This window comes from Syngnathoides biaculeatus, chromosome 20, assembly GCF_019802595.1.
Source record: "Syngnathoides biaculeatus isolate LvHL_M chromosome 20, ASM1980259v1, whole genome shotgun sequence".
Taxonomy (NCBI): Eukaryota; Metazoa; Chordata; class Actinopteri; order Syngnathiformes; family Syngnathidae; genus Syngnathoides; species Syngnathoides biaculeatus.
In genome coordinates this window covers 4,494,577-4,513,184 of record NC_084659.1, presented here as the reverse complement: position 1 = coordinate 4,513,184, position 18,608 = coordinate 4,494,577, and the positions used below count along the sequence as shown (strand labels likewise).

The following is an 18,608-nucleotide window of genomic DNA, read 5'->3' as shown; positions in this document are numbered from 1 at the left end:
GTGGTTCACAGAAGTGCAGGAAGCTTCGCTTCTCCATGGTCCTGAGACCATTTATTCCATTTGATTAAGTGATTGTATCTCCTCACATCATCTTTTTACCATTGTTTGTTCAAGTGTTTTACACCTCTAAAATTATATTTTTTCTGTGTGTACATATAGGAAATTATATAAGACAAGTAAAAATAATTACTAGACTTGCAAACCTAATCTTTCCAGTGACTGATGCCAAAGGCTTCACAACTTTGGTGAGAGCTCTCTGGGTAGGCTGTGCAGTTTTATGTGAAAGGGATTTTGGAAACAGCCTGTAACAGATTTCTTTGTGTGTCGGAGAAGTGAATATCAATATAATTTGTTTCTTTGACATCTACAATGTGAAAATGAACTTCCATCCATTTTCTGAGCACTATCCTCACAAGGGTTGCGAGAGATGCGGAGCTTCCAGGCTATCTTGGGCTACATCCCAAACTGGTTGCCAGCCATTGCAGGGCACAAGAAACAAACAATGATCCACTCACAGAGCACACTACGGGCAATTTAGAGTCCCAAATTAAGCATGTTTTTGCGGATGTGGGAGGGGAACCCGAGTGCCCGGGGAAAACCCACGCAGGGCACTGGGAGAACATGCAAACTCCACCACGGGGAAACCAGGATTGAACGCTTTCCTTTAGAATCTGAGGAGATGCTCTCACAAGTCAGCCATTCACGTGTCGCCTTAAATTCACTTTTAGTTGCGGTAAATTAAAAATTGTTTTTGAGGCCTTGCCCACCTGCTTAATATAAAATTGAATGCCAAAAGTAAATTTTTAGTTGGTTGGCCATAGACTGTGTGTTCTATGACTGCAAGGAAGTCCTTTTATTTCATTAAAATTATTATTAACTAATTATAATTATTATTATTATATTATTAAAATACACGCAAAGACAAGCGATTCTGTGCCTATGGAAGCTTGGCTTGGAGAAAGATTTGCCCATTTTCAAGCAGCAGTCAAAGTATGGCCACTGAAATACACACATAGCCTATCATGTCGATCCAAATGGAGGCAAAACTACAGATGTTAGCATAGATTAGTATAGCTAACCCAGGTATTAACGTGGCTTCGAGAAAACTGGCACTTACTTGAATATTGGCATAGTTGCCGAGTTGTTGGCAGAAGGTATTTCTTTGGCAATGTACAGATATGCAGGACAACGAGAAGTGCAATTTGCTTACCTCGGTGATGAAGTGCTGCATCATGAAACAAAATTATGCTTAATTTCATTTTATGGAAGTTCGTGCAGACATGGGATTTTTGTAGACATGAGTCGTCCATGGTAAAGAATTGCTTGTACTCGTCATTGTAATGCCTAGGGGTTTAAGAAGTGACTCATTGCAGAAAAAGAAATGCCTAGTAAAACCGTGTATATATCCCAGCGGATGTTAAGGGTTCTGTCACTTCACATATTCTTATTTATTGTGTATTTTGACAGAAAAAGCCATCGAGACTTTTATCAAGGACACGAGTGTGATTAAACTGTTTTGAATTGTGGAAAAAAAAGTTGAAGTTGGATTCCATTTGAAGGGGATACGATTTATTGCAAATGTCCTGAAATATTTATATAATATAAGTCTTTTAACTTAATAGAATACAGAGGGTTTTGCTTTATTTCAAGAGGACTTTGTGAAAGAACTCACCTGAGCTGAAAAAACATGAGCTCGGCCGATTCCCACGATGAAAAGGAAGAGCCTCAGTAGCATGTCACCTTCTGCCGTTAGTCTATGATGTTCAAACGTTTACTCTGCTGGTGCATGTTTAGATCTTGAAACTCAGAAAAGGATGGAGCCCAGCAGGCAAATTCACCTCTGAAAGAAAAACAGAAAGAAAAAGAATAGAAAAACATTCTGCTGCAGGAGAACAAACAGATAATATGTGGACTCCATCCCACCGTCACTGAGTGTGACTAACCCACCGCGTCTGAACGGAAGTCATGCAAGTTGAAACCACTTTTATCAGAACTTCTTGAACCACAGTGAAAACAAACACAACCGACCTCTTCTCCTTACATCCCTCAGGTCCTGGCCTATGCCAAACTCACACGCTTCTCCATTCTCTCCCGCCAACACCTACCCCGTCCACCTGTCCCTTTTCGTCTCTTTTCCACGAAACTGCCCCCGCTCATAGACCTCATCGTCCCGCTTCTAGCACCCTACTCTACCCCTTCCCTCCATCCACCCCAATTCTAAGAATTCATTGCCAGCTCGAGTCTCCTCATGTCGCCATTTCTATCTGGAAATCGCGATGTATACCCCCAATGATCTCTCTCCTTGCATGCGACTGCAAAATTACAACCCACCGCATCTGCGTCACACCAATTTTTGCTTTTAAACTTCATGGGCTCACTTTCCCACCGTTCCCTTCGTCCTTCCAACTGCGTTCATTCGAACACCCAACCCCCAACGTTAACTTTTCCCCCCCACCCCTCCGCACAACCCGCCATTCCTTGCCACTAACTTGACACCATCAGCTCCTGTACCTCCCCCTTCCCCTCCCCCTGACTCGTGTACCTCCAGTTAAATAGGAGAAAGTTCCCTGTATGTTTGTCACATATGTTTGACAGGTTGTTGTGGCCGAGTGGTTAAGGCGATGGACTTGAAATCCATTGGGGTCTCCCTGCGTAGGTTCGATTCCTACCAACAATGCAACTGTAAACCTTTAATTTGGGATCAGTTCAAGTCATGAGGTCAGTGGTGGGTTCTGGGAGAAGATTTGCCTGTTACAATGCAGTATCATAAAATACATTTTAGCATTACTGCAACTGTATATTTGCATGATAAAATACAGCAACTATAAATACAAATACTGCAGCCTCAAGGCGATAGAACACAATCCAGCGACGGTACCAGAAAAAAAATTAGAAGGAAACGCAGCAACAAGAATATGGAAGACAAGAAAAACTTTCCAAGACAATCTGACAAAACAATACAATCTATAGCAAAACACACCATTATAAAGATAATAAAACAATGTAAAGTACAAGAATACCCAGCAATAAAAGATGATACAAGCAAACCTGACGGTATAAGACGATACAAATTGATTCAAAGACGATCTAGAGTCAATACATGGCGCGATCGAGACAAGATGATCAGGAACAATCTAACAATCCGGCCTTATAAAAAAACACAATCGGTGACGTCAGTGTGACATGTTATATCACGTTTGGACTTTTTATCATGTCATCATCAGTGAGGAGAGTGTGACATCATGTCATCACTATCTGATATTGGAGCTGCTCGTACCCTAATTTTGAGATTACACCTCTACAGAAGGTTGCTGTCACTGACTCTGTGGCGCAACGGTAGCGTGTCTGACTCCAGATCAGAAGCTTGTGTGTTCAAATCACATCAGGGTCATTTCTTTGGCATTCTGATAGATATCAAAGGTTCTCCTTTAAATGCACATCCCATTCCACAGGAAAAGACATATGGGTTTGGAGCTGACTGGTCGAGCATTTTACTGACTTCTGCTTTTGTCAGGAATGTTTCATTTGTCACTGAGGTGTAAACTCGAAGTTATTTGGTGAAAATCCAAATGTCAACTTGTTCTAAGTTTGTCATCATTCAAAATTTCACCATTGATGTTTGTATTCGTGAAGGAGCTGCTGAAAATAGCCGAGAAACTTTACCATTGCTCAGTCTTCACCACTTTGAGTTTCTTTACTATGGTCACAGCTGACATAATTTTCACTTTCACCAATATTCGTCTGTAATGGAAATGACCCTATCGTGAACAAAGAAACTTGAGGGTCCGACATGCAACACAGAGGTGACTTTTCAATAGCTTTGTCCAGGGACCAAGAACAGTGGAAGGTTCCTCAAGCAGAGCTACACGAGACGTGAGTGTCAGAAGTAATACTCACAATCAGGAATTAAACTAAAATGATCTAGTGCAGCGGGTAAGCATAAATCCTTTGATCCTAACAGATCTCAGTAATACACAATTCACAACTGGAACGAAAGATGAATATTGAATTGTCTACAGAACTAAGAGGATGCAGGAAAGATGTTGGGGTATAAGCTCAGTGGTAGACCATTTGACTGCAGATCAAGAGGTCACCAGTTTGACTCTGGATGCCCCCTTCCTGCTGTTTTGTTCAGAGACTGCCTGAATTGAGGGGTTTGATCATCTCATGAGTAAAAAAAACCTCCCCTCAAAGATGGGAGAAAATTGCCCACTCCTGACTTGAATGACAAATACAGTGCAAGCTTTTTTGACACTGATTCACTGGTCGGGCAAGTCAGAGACATGTCTTGGTTGCCAATTATATACCCTCCTATTGAGTTTATGTAATGGTGTGATGTTGTTGTGCTATAATAGGAACGGGATGTGGACGTTTGTTCTGACTTCACTTTTATTTTGAAAGCCAGCACTTTCTCTGTCATTTATACATTTTTGTTCTTTTCAACATTATTGTGTGTTTAAAAATGTTCATTGTAGGGGGGAAAATGCTGTTGCATTGTTGGTGGAAGATCTGAGAAACATGGGAAGTAGGCTGCGTGCTTTATTTTGAAGCCACACTTAATGTGTGCTGGGAAGAAATACTTCCTCCTGTTTGTGAGATTCCTGGTGGAAGCTACATATTTTGTTCTCCTCCACTTGTTTTCATTGTTTTGTTGTAGAATGTGAATATCAGTTAGTTTAAAATGTTTGCAAAGTGGGTGTCGTCACAGAGGCGCGGTGTTCCATGTGTTTCATTAATTTCAAACATAAACTCGCTAGCTGGAGAAGTGAAGACATTGTCGAGGTCCGTGTGCGTCGTTGGGCGACCATGTATATTGTGCGGTGTGAATCAGTGTGACCAGAAGCTGCATGGTGACCGTGTTCTTGATCTTGCAGAGTTTTGACAGGAATTGACCCCACCGGAGAAATGGCGCAATCCGCGTCACTGACCAATCAGAGGCCAGAGATCTGCATAAACCACGCCCCTTTTTGGACTTGCAGTTTTCTCAGACAACGCTGCATGGTCCAGTATAGCTTCTGTTGACGTTTTATTGCGTATTTGGGTTCTTTAACAATAGATATGGTTAAGAGGTGTAGTCACGGACTTTGTAAAAGTGACAACAGGTATCCTGAAAGGCTAGTTGGTGGAGTTCAATTCGTACCCTTTCCAAAACCAAAGACCGAGTACGAAAAATGTCTTTGATGGATAAAACTTTGTGAAAGACCGCATGATCAATTGAATCCATCAACCGGAACAGATATGTTTGCACGAAGGTAAGCCCTATTTTTGATTTTCAATACATGTCTCATATAAATGAATTAGCAGTTCTTCGCTTGCATAACATAGCTACAAGTGAATGATTGACACACTTGATCTGTGTTGAGCGATATTTTGCGATGATCTGACTGCACAAACGTGTCCCTTGGTTCGCGCCTAATGAGCTAAGCTAAACCGGACTAGCAGTCCTAAAAGCCTTCGACGTGCACCGAGACACCAAGACTGAAGGAAGGATGTTTGAGGACACTAAAGTAGTGATTGTCGGTCGGGATTTACGTAGGTTCGGCACTAATTCAAGAATAATTATTGAGGGGAGCGCGTGACGTTACACAAAGAAAACGAGAGAAACAACTCGTAAATCAAGCCTCGCCTTCTTCTTTTCCTTCATACGGCGGTTCACAAACGTCTATACAGATACATATACAGATTCTGCACACAAATGTGATATGTAACACGAAAATAGGAAACTGTCAATGACGAATTCGTCTTTGGGTTATAATATATTATATTATGCGGCTTCTCGGTCTTCCTCTGACTCTGGAAAGATCTCGCGCTAATATCGATGGTTTCTCCGTCGATATGCATGTAAATACCATTGAAATACCGCTCGCTGAAATACTTGAAGCCCTGCTGTGTGCTTTTCAACGATATTTCCCTGTTAGCTAAGAATGCGAGTGAGAAATCGGCCGGTAAATCGGACAGTTTCGCTCTATTTTCTTGCTGCGGCGATATTTTTGCTAATTGTTTGTCTGACGTCAGCGCACGTGGTGTGACGTCACTTCAGGAGGCGTGGTTAAGAAAACTGTACGGAGGGGTCAATTGTGAAGAGAAATCTATGAACATCCGTGAATGTGTCTCCTTTATAATACAGCTTTGTGAGTTGATGCAAGTTTTTTTTAATTCTTTTCATCTGTTGCAATGTAATATATTTGCTCTTGTTTGTGAGATTCCTGAGTGTAAGAGTTTTGAGAGTAATTGTTTCCTGTTATTGAGCTCCCCAGAAAAAAAAAAAAAATAAATTGAGAACCCCCTATCCCAGAGAGCCCAGGGTACACCTCTATGTAACATTGTATATAAAACTTAATAATGTAACCATAATAAAACATTAAGGAAACAACAAAAGAAAGAAATGTTGCTCAATTTACAATAAATAATCCATGAATTGTTTGGTTTTCATTTTCACAAGGGCGGTGCTAAAAAGCTGCATGTGACACGAGAGCCATGGGTTGTCCAATCCTGGTCGAGTGGTGTGATTAGTAGGGGGCAAGTGCGTTTACACAATTAAATAAAAACCAGACGAGAAAGAAAGTCACTGATGGTGTAGTGGTACACACACCTGACTTTGGTGTGGGCAGCGTAGGTTTGATTCCTGCTCAGTGATGGTGTCAATTATGTCCCTTGTGACTGACTGGCAACCAGCTCATAGTGTCTTTTGTGTGGTGTGAGCTGGGATGGGCTCCAGCACTCCTGTGACCGTTGTGGGGATAAGTGGCTTAGAAAATGGATGGATCATTCATTCACATAACCGGGAGTCCAAAACGGGAACTGCTTTTATTTTCACACATGGACACTTTTTCCCCCCATTCAGAGTGAGAGCAAATACAAATCCTAACAATGACTCCACCGACTATGAAGAATAAACCCACAATGCATTTCACAGTTAACATGCCAGTCGTGTGTCCCTTTCCCGGGCAACGGAATCCGATATTCTCCCCAGGCGACCAGCGGTTCAGAACCACAATCAAAAAAGAGTTGGCATGATCTCCGTGTGGGTTTTCTCCGGCCACTCTGGTTTCCTTCCATGGCATGAAAACATCAGTGGTCGATTGACATGAAGAGTCATCATCATCATCATCATGATCATCATCATCATCATCATCTACCCTTCTTCCCTTTTTAAGTATTCACTGATTTATTCAAATTAAGTATTAAAACACTTCAACCAGAATGAAAGGAGAGTATAAATGAAGTATGCAGTGCTGTACCTGAATGGCTTTAATGCTGAAACCGGAAATTAAACCTTATCTTGAAGATAGTCATCTAAGTTCCTGAAACGCTGAAACAGAAATGGACACAATTTTCAAATTGTTCCCTGGCTGACGATGGCAGTTGGGGGTCTGCAGGAAGGGACTTGAGATGTGAGGTGGGGGAGCTGAGAGGTGAGGTCTGCAGCCAGACTCTCTCAAGTGCAAGAGGACCACAAAACCGAGAGAAAGGAAAGGAAAAGCAAACTGAGTGTCCAGGCAGCTTTTTGTCACTCATATTTTGTTGTTTTTGTGTCTCAACACTAATTCCTCTAGAATGTTGTTTTGATTTCTGTTTTTTGCTTGAGCTTAAATTTCCAAGGAAAGTCAGACCTGAATGAGAAAACAAGGATTTTTTTCTGAAATAGAGTTTCATGTATTTTTATTTTGCAGTCAAACAACATGGTGGTTACCAATGTAGCGGTTATCTCGTTTGCCTGGTCCTTCCTTCGTTCTTTTCTTGCTTCCTTCATTCATTCATTGGTTCCTCCAATACTTGTTTGCTTTCTTCCTTCCCTTCCTTGTTCCAATGTTTTTTGCTTCTTTCGTTCCTACCTCTTTCCCCATGATTTTATCCTTGTTTTTCTTCCTTAATATATTCTTTGCTTCCTTCCTTATTTCTTTCCTACCTTGTTTCCCTGTTTTTCCTCTCTTCATAATTTCCTGTTCCCTTCCTTCCTCATTTTGTTGTGTGTTTCCTCCTTTTTTTCTTCCTTCCGACAACAGCTCCCTTATAATAAAACAACAGAACTACACCTGTTTCCTCCCGGTCTCGAACCGGGGACCTTTTGCGTGTTAGGCGAACGTGATAACCACTACACTATGAAAAGATATAAAACCACATGATTTTTGTTGATGTCGCCATTATTGCCGGTCAAAGCATTGTTCAATCCTTCGTACATTGAGACGAAAACATAAATACATCTTATCGTGCGACACCCAGAGTATGTCTGATACCGTTAAACATTTAGAAGGTGACAATAAACGTACATGGAAAAATTTGAGACACTTGGCATAGAGGATCCATATGTAATGCTGAAGTGAATGTTTTTGCCAATTAAACAGGTTAATGCACAGAATTGTCAAGCTTGATCATAACTTGACGAAACAAGTTTGGCAATTTGTCTGTCACGACCCGGAGACGAACTTGGCCTGTGCCAATGAAAGCACCACATCCTGACCACGAGACGATCTGACTCGGCATTCCCTAAACGGGTCAGTCCTGGATCGTTAAGCATTCTCACTGCACCCAAGAGCTTTTTACAGCCTACTTCGTAGCAGTTTGCACAAAGCTGTGATCGCGTAGTCATGGTAGTTTTAATGCTGTTATTTTGCCAATGTGGGACACTGAAAATTGTACACATGGGTTTGCAGAAGGTGCAGGTTTTGTGTAGGGCTAGTGGTGCAATAGCTAACGTGTCTGACCATGGATCAGAAGATTCTAAATTCAACTCCTGGCTAGCTTGGTGTGTTTTCTGCATGTGATATAAAAACCAGTTCAAAATGATGTTTTTGGTATGTTCGCCTAAAGTGTTTTCTTTAAAGGTTGGATCAAAAATATTTTTATATTTTTCTTGATACCTCAAGAACTCCTTTATTAACGACATCTGCAATTTTAAAGTAATTATGTAGAGATGCATCAAGTGAATCATGAAATATGATGCAGAAAGCACATTCTGCTATTTGCATCCAGTGCATGACTGTCTTCATCTTTTTCCGGCGCTGTGATATCACACAAACCGAACATCCTGTTCATTAATTGTTATGTGCTATTGTTGATGCTGTTCTTCCTGTCCTTGCCCTTATTTGCTGTCGTATGATTTAACAAGATCACATTAGTTTATCACAGGGGTGTCCAACTCATTTTGTCACGGGCCACACTGCAGTTATGGTTTCCTCAGAGGGCCGTTATGAAACTATAAAAATCTTTAATCGTCTCATCATATTTACACATAAACTTTATGAACTTGTTTTGGAATTAGATAAAGGGTCATGGGTTTTTCAACTATTTTTTTTCAGCATAAAAATGCTTGTAATATCTCAATATCATTGATGATATGACCATTTGAAATTTTGATCCAGATTTTAACAAGAATTATGGAATTTGGCAAACCTAATTTGCCTTTGCGGGCCATGCAAAATCATGTGGTGGGCCAGATCTGACGCCCGGTCCTTGAGTTTGACACTTTTTGGTGTGGTATTTGGTTTTACAAATGGTTCAGGCAGCGGCAAACGATTATTATTATTTTTTTAGGCAGGCTTTCCAAGTGAAGAAGGAATACCACCGGCAGATAGTGAAAGTCACTCAACAGGGGAAGAAACGTGCTCAGTTATGCGTGCCTTGCAAGCGTTCCAAACTCTGTGCCGATTACTTTGAAGCCTCATGTTTTGCAACAGCATTGGATACACAATTGTAGTTAGCCAGAGGCTGAAAGAATATATAGATAGATAGATAGATAGATAGATAGATAGATAGATAGATAGATAGATAGATAGATAGATAGATAGATAGATAGATAGATAGATAGATAGATAGATAGATAGATAGATAGATAGATAGATAGATAAGAAGAAAATAAGTATTTCAACACCCTGGTATATTGCAAGTTCTAACACTGAGAAATCACGGCGTGATCTAAAATGTTCATCGTCATACCATGTCCACTGTGAGAGAGATCATCTCATAAGAAAAATCCAGAAATCACAATGTATGATTTTTTCAACAATTTATTTGTGTGATACAGCTGCAAATAAGTATTTGAACACCTGAGAAAACCAATGTCAATATTTGGTACAGTAGTCTTTGTTTGCAATTACAGAGGTCAAACGTTTCCTGTAGTTGTTCACCAGGTTTCCACACACTGCAGGGGGGATTTTGGCCCACTCCTCCACACAGATCTTCTCTAAATCAGACAGATTTCTGGGCTGTCACTGAGAAACACAGAGTTTCAGCTCCCTCCAAAGATTTTCTATTGGGTTTAGGTCTGGACACTGGGTCGGCCACGTCAGAACCTTGATATGCTTCTTATGGAGCCACTCCTTGGTTTTCCTGACTGTGTGCTTTGGGTTATTGTCATGTTGAAAAACCCAGCCAAGACCCATCTTCAATGCTCTAAGTGAGGGAAAGAGGTTGCTCCCCAAAATCTCACAATACATGGCCGCGGTCATCCTCTCCTTAATACAGTGCAGTCTACCTGATAGAAAATAGCAAATTCTACCTGATAGACAGGTGTTCAAATACTTATTTGCCTGTATCACACAAAGAAATCATTAAAAAATCCTACATTGTGATCTCTCTCACAGTGGACATGCACCTACGCTAAAAATTTCCGACCCCTCCATGATTTCTTGGTGGGAGCACTGGCAATATAGCAGGGTTTTGAAATACTTATTTTCTCCGCTGTATAATGTATATATATGTACATACATACACACGTTGAATTTTTTACATTGGATTTCAGTGTTGAAAAAATTCCATGCTAGAATTTCAAATTCGTACTGTGATGGCAATTAATTACTTCCATCATTGTGTTTGGTCCGTTCATTTTTGTAATGCTAAAGAGATTCATGCAAATATCAACCATTTGGACTAAAAAAATTAACTTAACCAAACTGCCGTGACCCGGATTCGAACCGGGGTTGCTGCGGCCACAACGCAGAGTACTAACCACTATACGATCACAGCTGTTGAAACTCCGCAAGGTTGTTTTTCTAAATCTGTCACCAGTCTGGCAACAAGGCTGAAAACCTGCAGGATGCTGAGCCAGCACCAGTGAAACTGCATTTTTGTGTCAATCAAGTGAATCATCTCAACATTTTATTGCATTCATAAAAATCTTCCGATATATTTGATCCAGGATACAAGTCCAACCGCTTCTATGCTCGAATCTTGGATAGTGATGAAAAGCAACATTCATGTAACTCCCCACATTATCATATTGTTTTATTTCATCAATATACATTGAAACTCTAATTTATCAACAATTAGAGTAATGAGTATATTCTTCAATTAAATATTAACACTGCAATAACTGTCCTCGACCTGCAATATTGTTATGTGACAAAATATAAAAAATATGGAAATTCAGACAAAGATGTTTACATTGGAGGCGGCATCGTGGATCAGCTGGTAAAGTGTTGGCCTCACAGTTCTGAGGTCCCGTATTCCACCCCGGACCCGCCTGTCTGGAGTTTGCTTGTTCTCCTCTGACTGTGGCTGTTTGTCTCAGTGTGTCCTGCAATTGGCTGGCAACCAGTTCAGCCTCCTGCCCAGTGACAGCTGGGATATGCTCCAGCACTCGCCATGACGCTTGTGAGGATAAGTGGCTCAATAAATGGATGGATGGAAGGACTAAAAGCTTTCCCACACAGAAATTTTCCATTGTTTGTTGTCAGTGTGACATGTCAAATCCGCTTCAGACGTTTTACCATCTCTTCGTCAGTGAAGAGGTTAAGAGAGATGTGACATCATGTCGTCACTCATTGTGGAGTTCAGAGGCCGTCCGCTGGTGATCCTCCACAGTGCCCCAGATTTGCAGATTTTTTCACATATTTCTAGGTCCACATTTGCGTGAAGTTGAGAGCATTTTGTTCGTGGAAGCTTCCCACTGCTTGAAAGACATTAATTTCTTTTTAATGGGGAAAATGCCTTTAATATACTGGACACGCAAATAGAGTCATAATCACTGGTTTTACAAGAGTCATTTATGAAAGATCACAAATACATTTGACAGTTTACAACCCCATATTCCAGTCAATCATTTGCTTATTTGTTATTGACATCACTAAAACATTGGACAAAATGCATACAGTGTTGAAAGTATGGGTCTTCATGCTTTGTACTTTATTTTTTTGTTGTTTTGTGTTTTGGGTCAAGAACTTATCTGGACATTTAAAAAGAAAACAACTTATGTTGAGTTTTCAAACTCGGCTTTGTTCAAATTGGCATGAGAGTATATCATACATGGCTGTCATCTGTCATTGCACCACCTGAACAACACCTTGTACCCAAAAAACATGTCAATCACTTATTTAGTATGTGGAAAAATCAATTTATTTGGGTGTCATCATTAAAATCACAAAAACACGGCAGGCGAGTGCCACATCTTCTCAGGCCTCATGCATGCACCCAAAAACTGTCCACAATCATCAACAAAATTAATGCAGACATCTCAACTCTTGGCAACTTCAACTCCTGAAAATATTACAACAATCTGACGGATATTTCAGATTATATGGATCAAATAAAATCAGCTGCAGTTTCAGAACATGAAATCCTCATCGTGGGTCATCCGATGCTATGACAGCCAGGCAAAGTATTTCTGTCACAAAACGACATCGACAGAAAGGTCTTTGTGATCTATATAGTCCATACACACACACACACACAGAAAATTTGTGGTGCAGTCAATTAAAAATTTAACTGAGTTTTGTGGAAATGAATCTGCTAGAATTACTGTTTTACCTTTTTGAATTAGTGAAGACATGTTTGTCTTCTTTTCTCTATGAGGCATTTCACTGTTCTTTTTATTTTTATCTTTTTAAGTAAGTGCTCCAACAGATTTCTCTATCACTATTTTCACTGCAAACTACCCCCCCTAAAAAAAGTGAATCATATAACTTTCAATATGCAAGAAATTACACCAAAGAAAACATAAACGTTAAATGACAAAAAGTCATTGGCTCCTCTTGATGTGACAGACTGACATATCTAAAATATAACTCGGACAAAATCTGTCTGAAAAGCAAAAATTTCATCACTATTGGATTCCAAAATTACATCTATCTTGCTAGCCCCCCCACAACCCTTCATTCATGATTACAGATTAATTGAATAAGTGTCTATATAGGCCTTTTAAAGTATAAACATTTGCCTACGGGAGACAAAGATAAAATACATGAACAAGAAGATACAATAATAGTTGGTCCACAAAGTAAAAGAATGTATATTTTTGTGAGTCAGTTACATATCAGGGGCGTCCCACGTTGAGGATTCACAACATTCGGTCCAAATTCAGCAAGATCTAAATCTTGAAGCCCAATTGTGCCCTCCGCCAACGTCGGAAGAAGGGACCTGAGATGTATTACCTATGATCCTCTATGGCAGAAATATATCAAGCGACAGCCACCCACTCGAGAGGACCGTCAAAGAGAAGGGACCATATGCATTTTCCAAATTGCTTATCCTCAACAAGGTTCACAGTTGTGCCAGAGCCTTCCCCAGCTAACATTGGGCAAAAGGCACAAGAGACTGTGAACTGGTTGCCAGAGAGTTCCAGGGAACATTGCAAAACCACCAATGAGTAGGAATAGAACCCATACTCCCTACATGAAACATAGGTATGTGTACCACTACACCATCAGAGAGCGGAAGTGAAGGGGCTGTCTTATGGCATCAGCTTTGTCTGATTGTGATTCATTGTGCATTTTCATGTATTGAAAGAGCTTCTCTTTCTGGGAAATAAGCCTACAAGTCTCTTCATTAGTGTCATAGACAATATCTGTGCCTGTCCTACGGAAGACTGGAGTTCGAGTCCCTGACGGGGAGTTAAATCAGGTTGACTTTTGCTTTTCATGGGGTTCTTCTTTGCGGAAAGCAAGCAGAGCAGCTTTGTTTCCAAACACGGACTTCACACATCTTTGGCAAATATCACAACTACTGTCCTACACAACTTACATTGTTGCTTTCGTGATGTCTGTCTGCACGACCAGCAAACCACCTCGTTAGCTCGCATTGCTCATGTGTTCAGGTGCAGTTACTCGTGGGCAGGTGTGCAAAACAAAACAAATTGCGAAACACTGAAACATTCTTGGGCAGCACGATGGTGCAACTCGTGAAACTGTTGGCATCACAGTTCTTGGGACCGAGGTTCAAAGTCAGAGCAGCCGTTATATTCGCTTAATAGGTGTGAGGTTCCTGCTTGGAAACAAGGTTGCTCGGCTTGCTTTCCGCAAAGAAGAGCCCCACGAAAAGCAAAAGGTAGCATTATTTAACTCCCCGTCAGGGAATGAAACCCTGGTCTTCCTCATGACAGGTGGAGATACTGTCCACGATACTAATGAGATGACCCTTAGTCTCCCTATCCTGCCAAACGGAAGCCAATATTCTCACGGGATGACCAGCGGCTCAGAACAGACAAAAAAAGAGTTGGCATGTTCTCCCCGCGAATTTTTAATCCGCCCACTCCGGTTTCCTTCCATGTCATGAAAACATCAATGGTAGATCGAGAGAAGCCATCATCATCATAATCATCATATTTAAATATTCACTGATTTATAAATAATAGATTGAAACACTTCAACCGGAAATGAAAATTGTAAATGAAGTGTCCAGTGCTGTACACAAATGGATTTAATGCTGAAACCGGAAATTGAAGATTATTTTAAAAATATTCAACTAAGTTCCTTCAATGCTGAAACAGAAACGGACGCAATTTTCAAAGTATTGTACTTCCTTCCCTGCCTGATGGTTGCGGTCTGCAGGATGGGACTCAACTTCACCTTTGACTGAAGCTGTTTCTCATGGCAGATTTAACAATAAAATTAATTTTTCAAAAATTGGCTTGCTTAAACACAGTTTTGAACCAGGGACTATTCACATGTGAAGCACACATGATCACCACCTCGACTCATGATTTCCAGAGCAGCACCCCAGCCAGGCAAAGACCAGCTGTTTCCGGGAAACATGTGTAGGAGTCTCCTCGTTAGTATAGTGGACAGTATCTCTGCCTATCATGCGGCAGACCGGGGTTCGATTCCCAGACGGGGAGTTACACAATGTCACCTTTTGCTTTATTAATGTTAACTCTTGCTTTTTGTGGCGCTCTTCTTTTTCGGAAGCATGCCAAGCAGCCTTGTATCCAACAGTTGGTCTGGTGTTCTATGTGACAGAAGAGTATCCGTCAGGATGAAGGGCAAAATTTATAAAACAGTGGTGAGGCCAGCCATGGCGTACGGATTCGAGACGGTGGCCCCGAAGAAAAAACAGGAAGCAGAACTTGAGGTAGCAGAAATGAAGATGCTGAGGTTCTCGCTTTGTGTGAGTAGAATGGATACGATTAGAAATGAGCTCATTAGAGGGACAGCCAAAGTTGGATGTTTTGGAGACCAGGTGAGAGAGAGAGAGAGGCAGATTGATGCTTTGGACATGTTCAGAGGTGAGAGAGTGAGTATGTGGTTGGTAGAAGGGTGCTTAGGATGGAGCTGCCAGGCAAAAGAGTGAGAGGAAGACCACTAGAATAGGTTGATGGGGTTGATGGGATGTTGTGAGGGAAGACATGAAGGCATTTGGGTTAGAGAGGGAGATGTATGAGATGGGCTTTTAAATGGAGAAAGATGACACGTTGTGGCGACCAATCACTGGACAAACTGAAAGAAAAAGAAGATTTTGTTTTTGTTGCTCAAACACTAATTCCTCTAGTGTTGTTTTGAGTTCTGTTTTTCACTTGAACGTACATTTCCAATGAAAGTCAGACCTGAACACTTTTCTTTTGCAGTCAAAACAACATGTAGTTTCCAGTGCAGCACTTATCTCGTTTGCCCCGTCCTTCCTTCGTTCCTCTAATCCTTGTTTGCTTTCTCCTTCCTTCTTTCTTCCCTTCCTTGTTCCAGTATTTTTGCCTCTTCCTTCCAACCTTTTTCCCATCATTTATCCTTGTTTTCTCCTCAATTCATCTCTTTGCTTCCTTATCTTTGCTTCCCTGTTTTTCCTCTCTTTGTCATTTGCTGTTCCGTTCCTTCGTCATTTTAATGTGTTCCTTCCTTCTTTTCTTCCATCCAACAACAGCTCTCTACGAGCAAGCAACACAAAAGACTGCCTGTTTCCACCCGGTCTCGAACCAGGGACCTCTTGCGTGTAAGGCAAACGTGATAACCACTACACTATGGACAACACCCTGCGCTGGACATTGAACTAACTTCACGCCGCATGAAATCATGTGACTTTTGTTTACGTCACCCTATTGCCAGTAAAACAAAGCATTTGTTCAATGCTAAGTCCGTTGAGACGAAACAAAAATATTGTCTTATAGCAACGACACCAAGAGTTTGTCCAAGACCGTTAAACATTTAGAAGGTGATTATAAACTACAGGTACCTGGAAAACATTAGAGACACTGCGTAGAGGATCCATATATAATACTGAAGTCGATGTTTTTGCCAAATAAAACAGGTTAATCCACAGAATTGTCATCTTGATCATCACTAAACAAGAGAATTTAGGAATTTACCTGTCAAGAGCCGGAAGACGAACTTGCCCGTGCCAATGAAATCACCGCATCCTCACAACTAGACAATCTGACTTGGCATTCCCTAGATTGGGTCAGTCCTGGATTGTTAAGCATTCTCACTACAGCCAACAGCTTTTTAAGACAACTTTCGTGGCAGTTTCCACAAAGCTTTGATCACGTAGTGGTTAGTGCTCTGCGTTTGTTGCCACGCAATCCTTGTTCAATTCCAGGTCACAGCAGGTAATCAAGCACCTCAGTCGCCTTTTTCGATGCTGTGTTATTTGGCGGGTGGGGAAAGGGGTAAAGGGGACTTAACAGGTTTTCGATGATGGGTTTGTGTCGGCTGTTCTCCCTTTCTGCCACTCATTCTGGTTTCACTTGTGGCGAGCTACTTCTCTTCTCCAGTTCCCGTCCCCCTCTGACCTTCCTTCACCCCCTGTGGACTGCCACTTCACCACTTTTCCTAGGTACCCTTTTAATTGTCCTCTTTTCCTTGCGCCATGATACAGTCATTATTCATAGAAACGTCATTACTGCGTTTTGGTTTGCACAGCAAAACAGCCAGGGAAAGTGGACCCAATGGGCTGATACATTCATGCTATGAAAGACAATTACAAAAGTGCATATTAGGTTTGGGGCGAGTCAGTGATTGTACCACATTAAGTCCAGCGATTTTTTGTTCTTCAAAGTATTTGCTAGTAGCAGCAGGTACTTCATGACAGAAACACCTCAACAGTGATTTGGGTTAAATGATTATATAATTCTAAACGCACTGAGCACTTGATTGCGTTTGCTGTCATGAAATTGTCCTATTTACTGCTGCTACTACGATTACTACTAAGAATAATCATAATAAAATTTGCCCAGAAACATAGAATTTCTCTACTGTTCTCTAGCTACTATTGCTATAAAACTAAGCCAAATATAATATTTTTTTTGGCGAATTTTTATTATTAGTATTAGTAGTAGTAATAGTAGGAGCGCAATGGTAGTACAGCACCTTTGCGTGACAGCACAACACAACTCAAAGTGCCAGCCAGCATTTAATGCGTTGAGGGATGTTATAATCATATAGCCATGTTTTGTAATGCGCCGATAATGAATATGATTTTCTTTCAGCCACCGCAGTCGAGGTAAAAGAGAGGGGACTTTGCAGGGACCAATCAAATGGCTTGGGGCTGGGCGCGGTTTTTCCCCTGATCATATTGGGAAAAGAAACAACTCGCCGACCGGGATATGTTGCATCACCATGACTATTCCTCTCCTCTTCCTCATCTATCCTCCTCCTCCTCCCCCGTACCCCTCCTCTCTCCTGCCCCTCCTGGAGAGCGCACCGACTTGTCAATTCAATCTTAATTTCTGCCGTGCTTCAGTACATTCTGGAACACACTTATCTTCAAAATAATTTCTTCCACTCCCTCAATTATTCAGACTTTTGGCAGAAGAAAACCACTGTCATTCTCCACACCATATTCAGAAAACGTGGACATGCTTCACAAATTAGACTTGATTTCCAGGGTACCGCAGTATGTCCAATCTTAATTTGTTATGTAAATTGTTGCCCCTTGTGCTTTTACCCGCCTGCTTTCAATCAAAAGCAGTTTTTCCTTCCCCTTGATTCATTTATACATTGGGACAAACAGACTCAATGACAGACCAACGATGAAGAGGACGAGCGACTGAGTAATTTCTAAATGACTGGGCATATAATGGTATGTGTGTGTCCGCCTGGCAATCGTTCAGCTCCCCCCACCTCCCCCTTAGCAACAGTTTGCCATGCCCCACAATCCCCCAAAAGGGGCAAGTGAGAAAGTGAACACTCCCATGTTTGAAGTGGATTCTCTATCACCTATTACGGTAACCATTGCGGTTATGTTTTTTGCCAAATGACGCCAGACTTGTCAAGACAGAGAGGTCTCAACTATTTCACGCAGTGATATGTTCATGGAATATTAAGATTTTGGACGGAAAAGCAGGACGCAATGTGAGCCTTCGCTAACATGTTTGCGATCTAGCTAAAAGGTTTGCGCCTCAAAACTTTAGTGTTTTGAACATCCCAACAGGATTATAAAATAGTGGAATCCGTTACAGAGCATGCTAA

General features: G+C 41.2%; 4 non-coding genes across 4 annotated transcripts; 2 read left to right on the top strand and 2 right to left on the bottom strand.

The window, feature by feature from the left end:
• Positions 1 to 2,595: 2,595 nt before the first annotated feature.
• Positions 2,596 to 2,677, top strand: trnas-uga (transfer RNA serine (anticodon UGA)). Its single transcript has one exon. It is a non-coding gene; the product is annotated as a tRNA-Ser (tRNA).
• A 642-nt stretch (positions 2,678 to 3,319) lies between these two features.
• On the top strand, positions 3,320 to 3,391 carry trnaw-cca (transfer RNA tryptophan (anticodon CCA)). The gene has a single exon. It is a non-coding gene; the product is annotated as a tRNA-Trp (tRNA).
• Positions 3,392 to 10,893: 7,502 nt separating this feature from the next.
• Positions 10,894 to 10,965, bottom strand: trnah-gug (transfer RNA histidin (anticodon GUG)). The gene has a single exon. It is a non-coding gene; the product is annotated as a tRNA-His (tRNA).
• A 5,132-nt stretch (positions 10,966 to 16,097) lies between these two features.
• Positions 16,098 to 16,171, bottom strand: trnav-uac (transfer RNA valine (anticodon UAC)). The gene has a single exon. It is a non-coding gene; the product is annotated as a tRNA-Val (tRNA).
• Between the last annotated feature and the right edge of the window lie 2,437 nt (positions 16,172 to 18,608).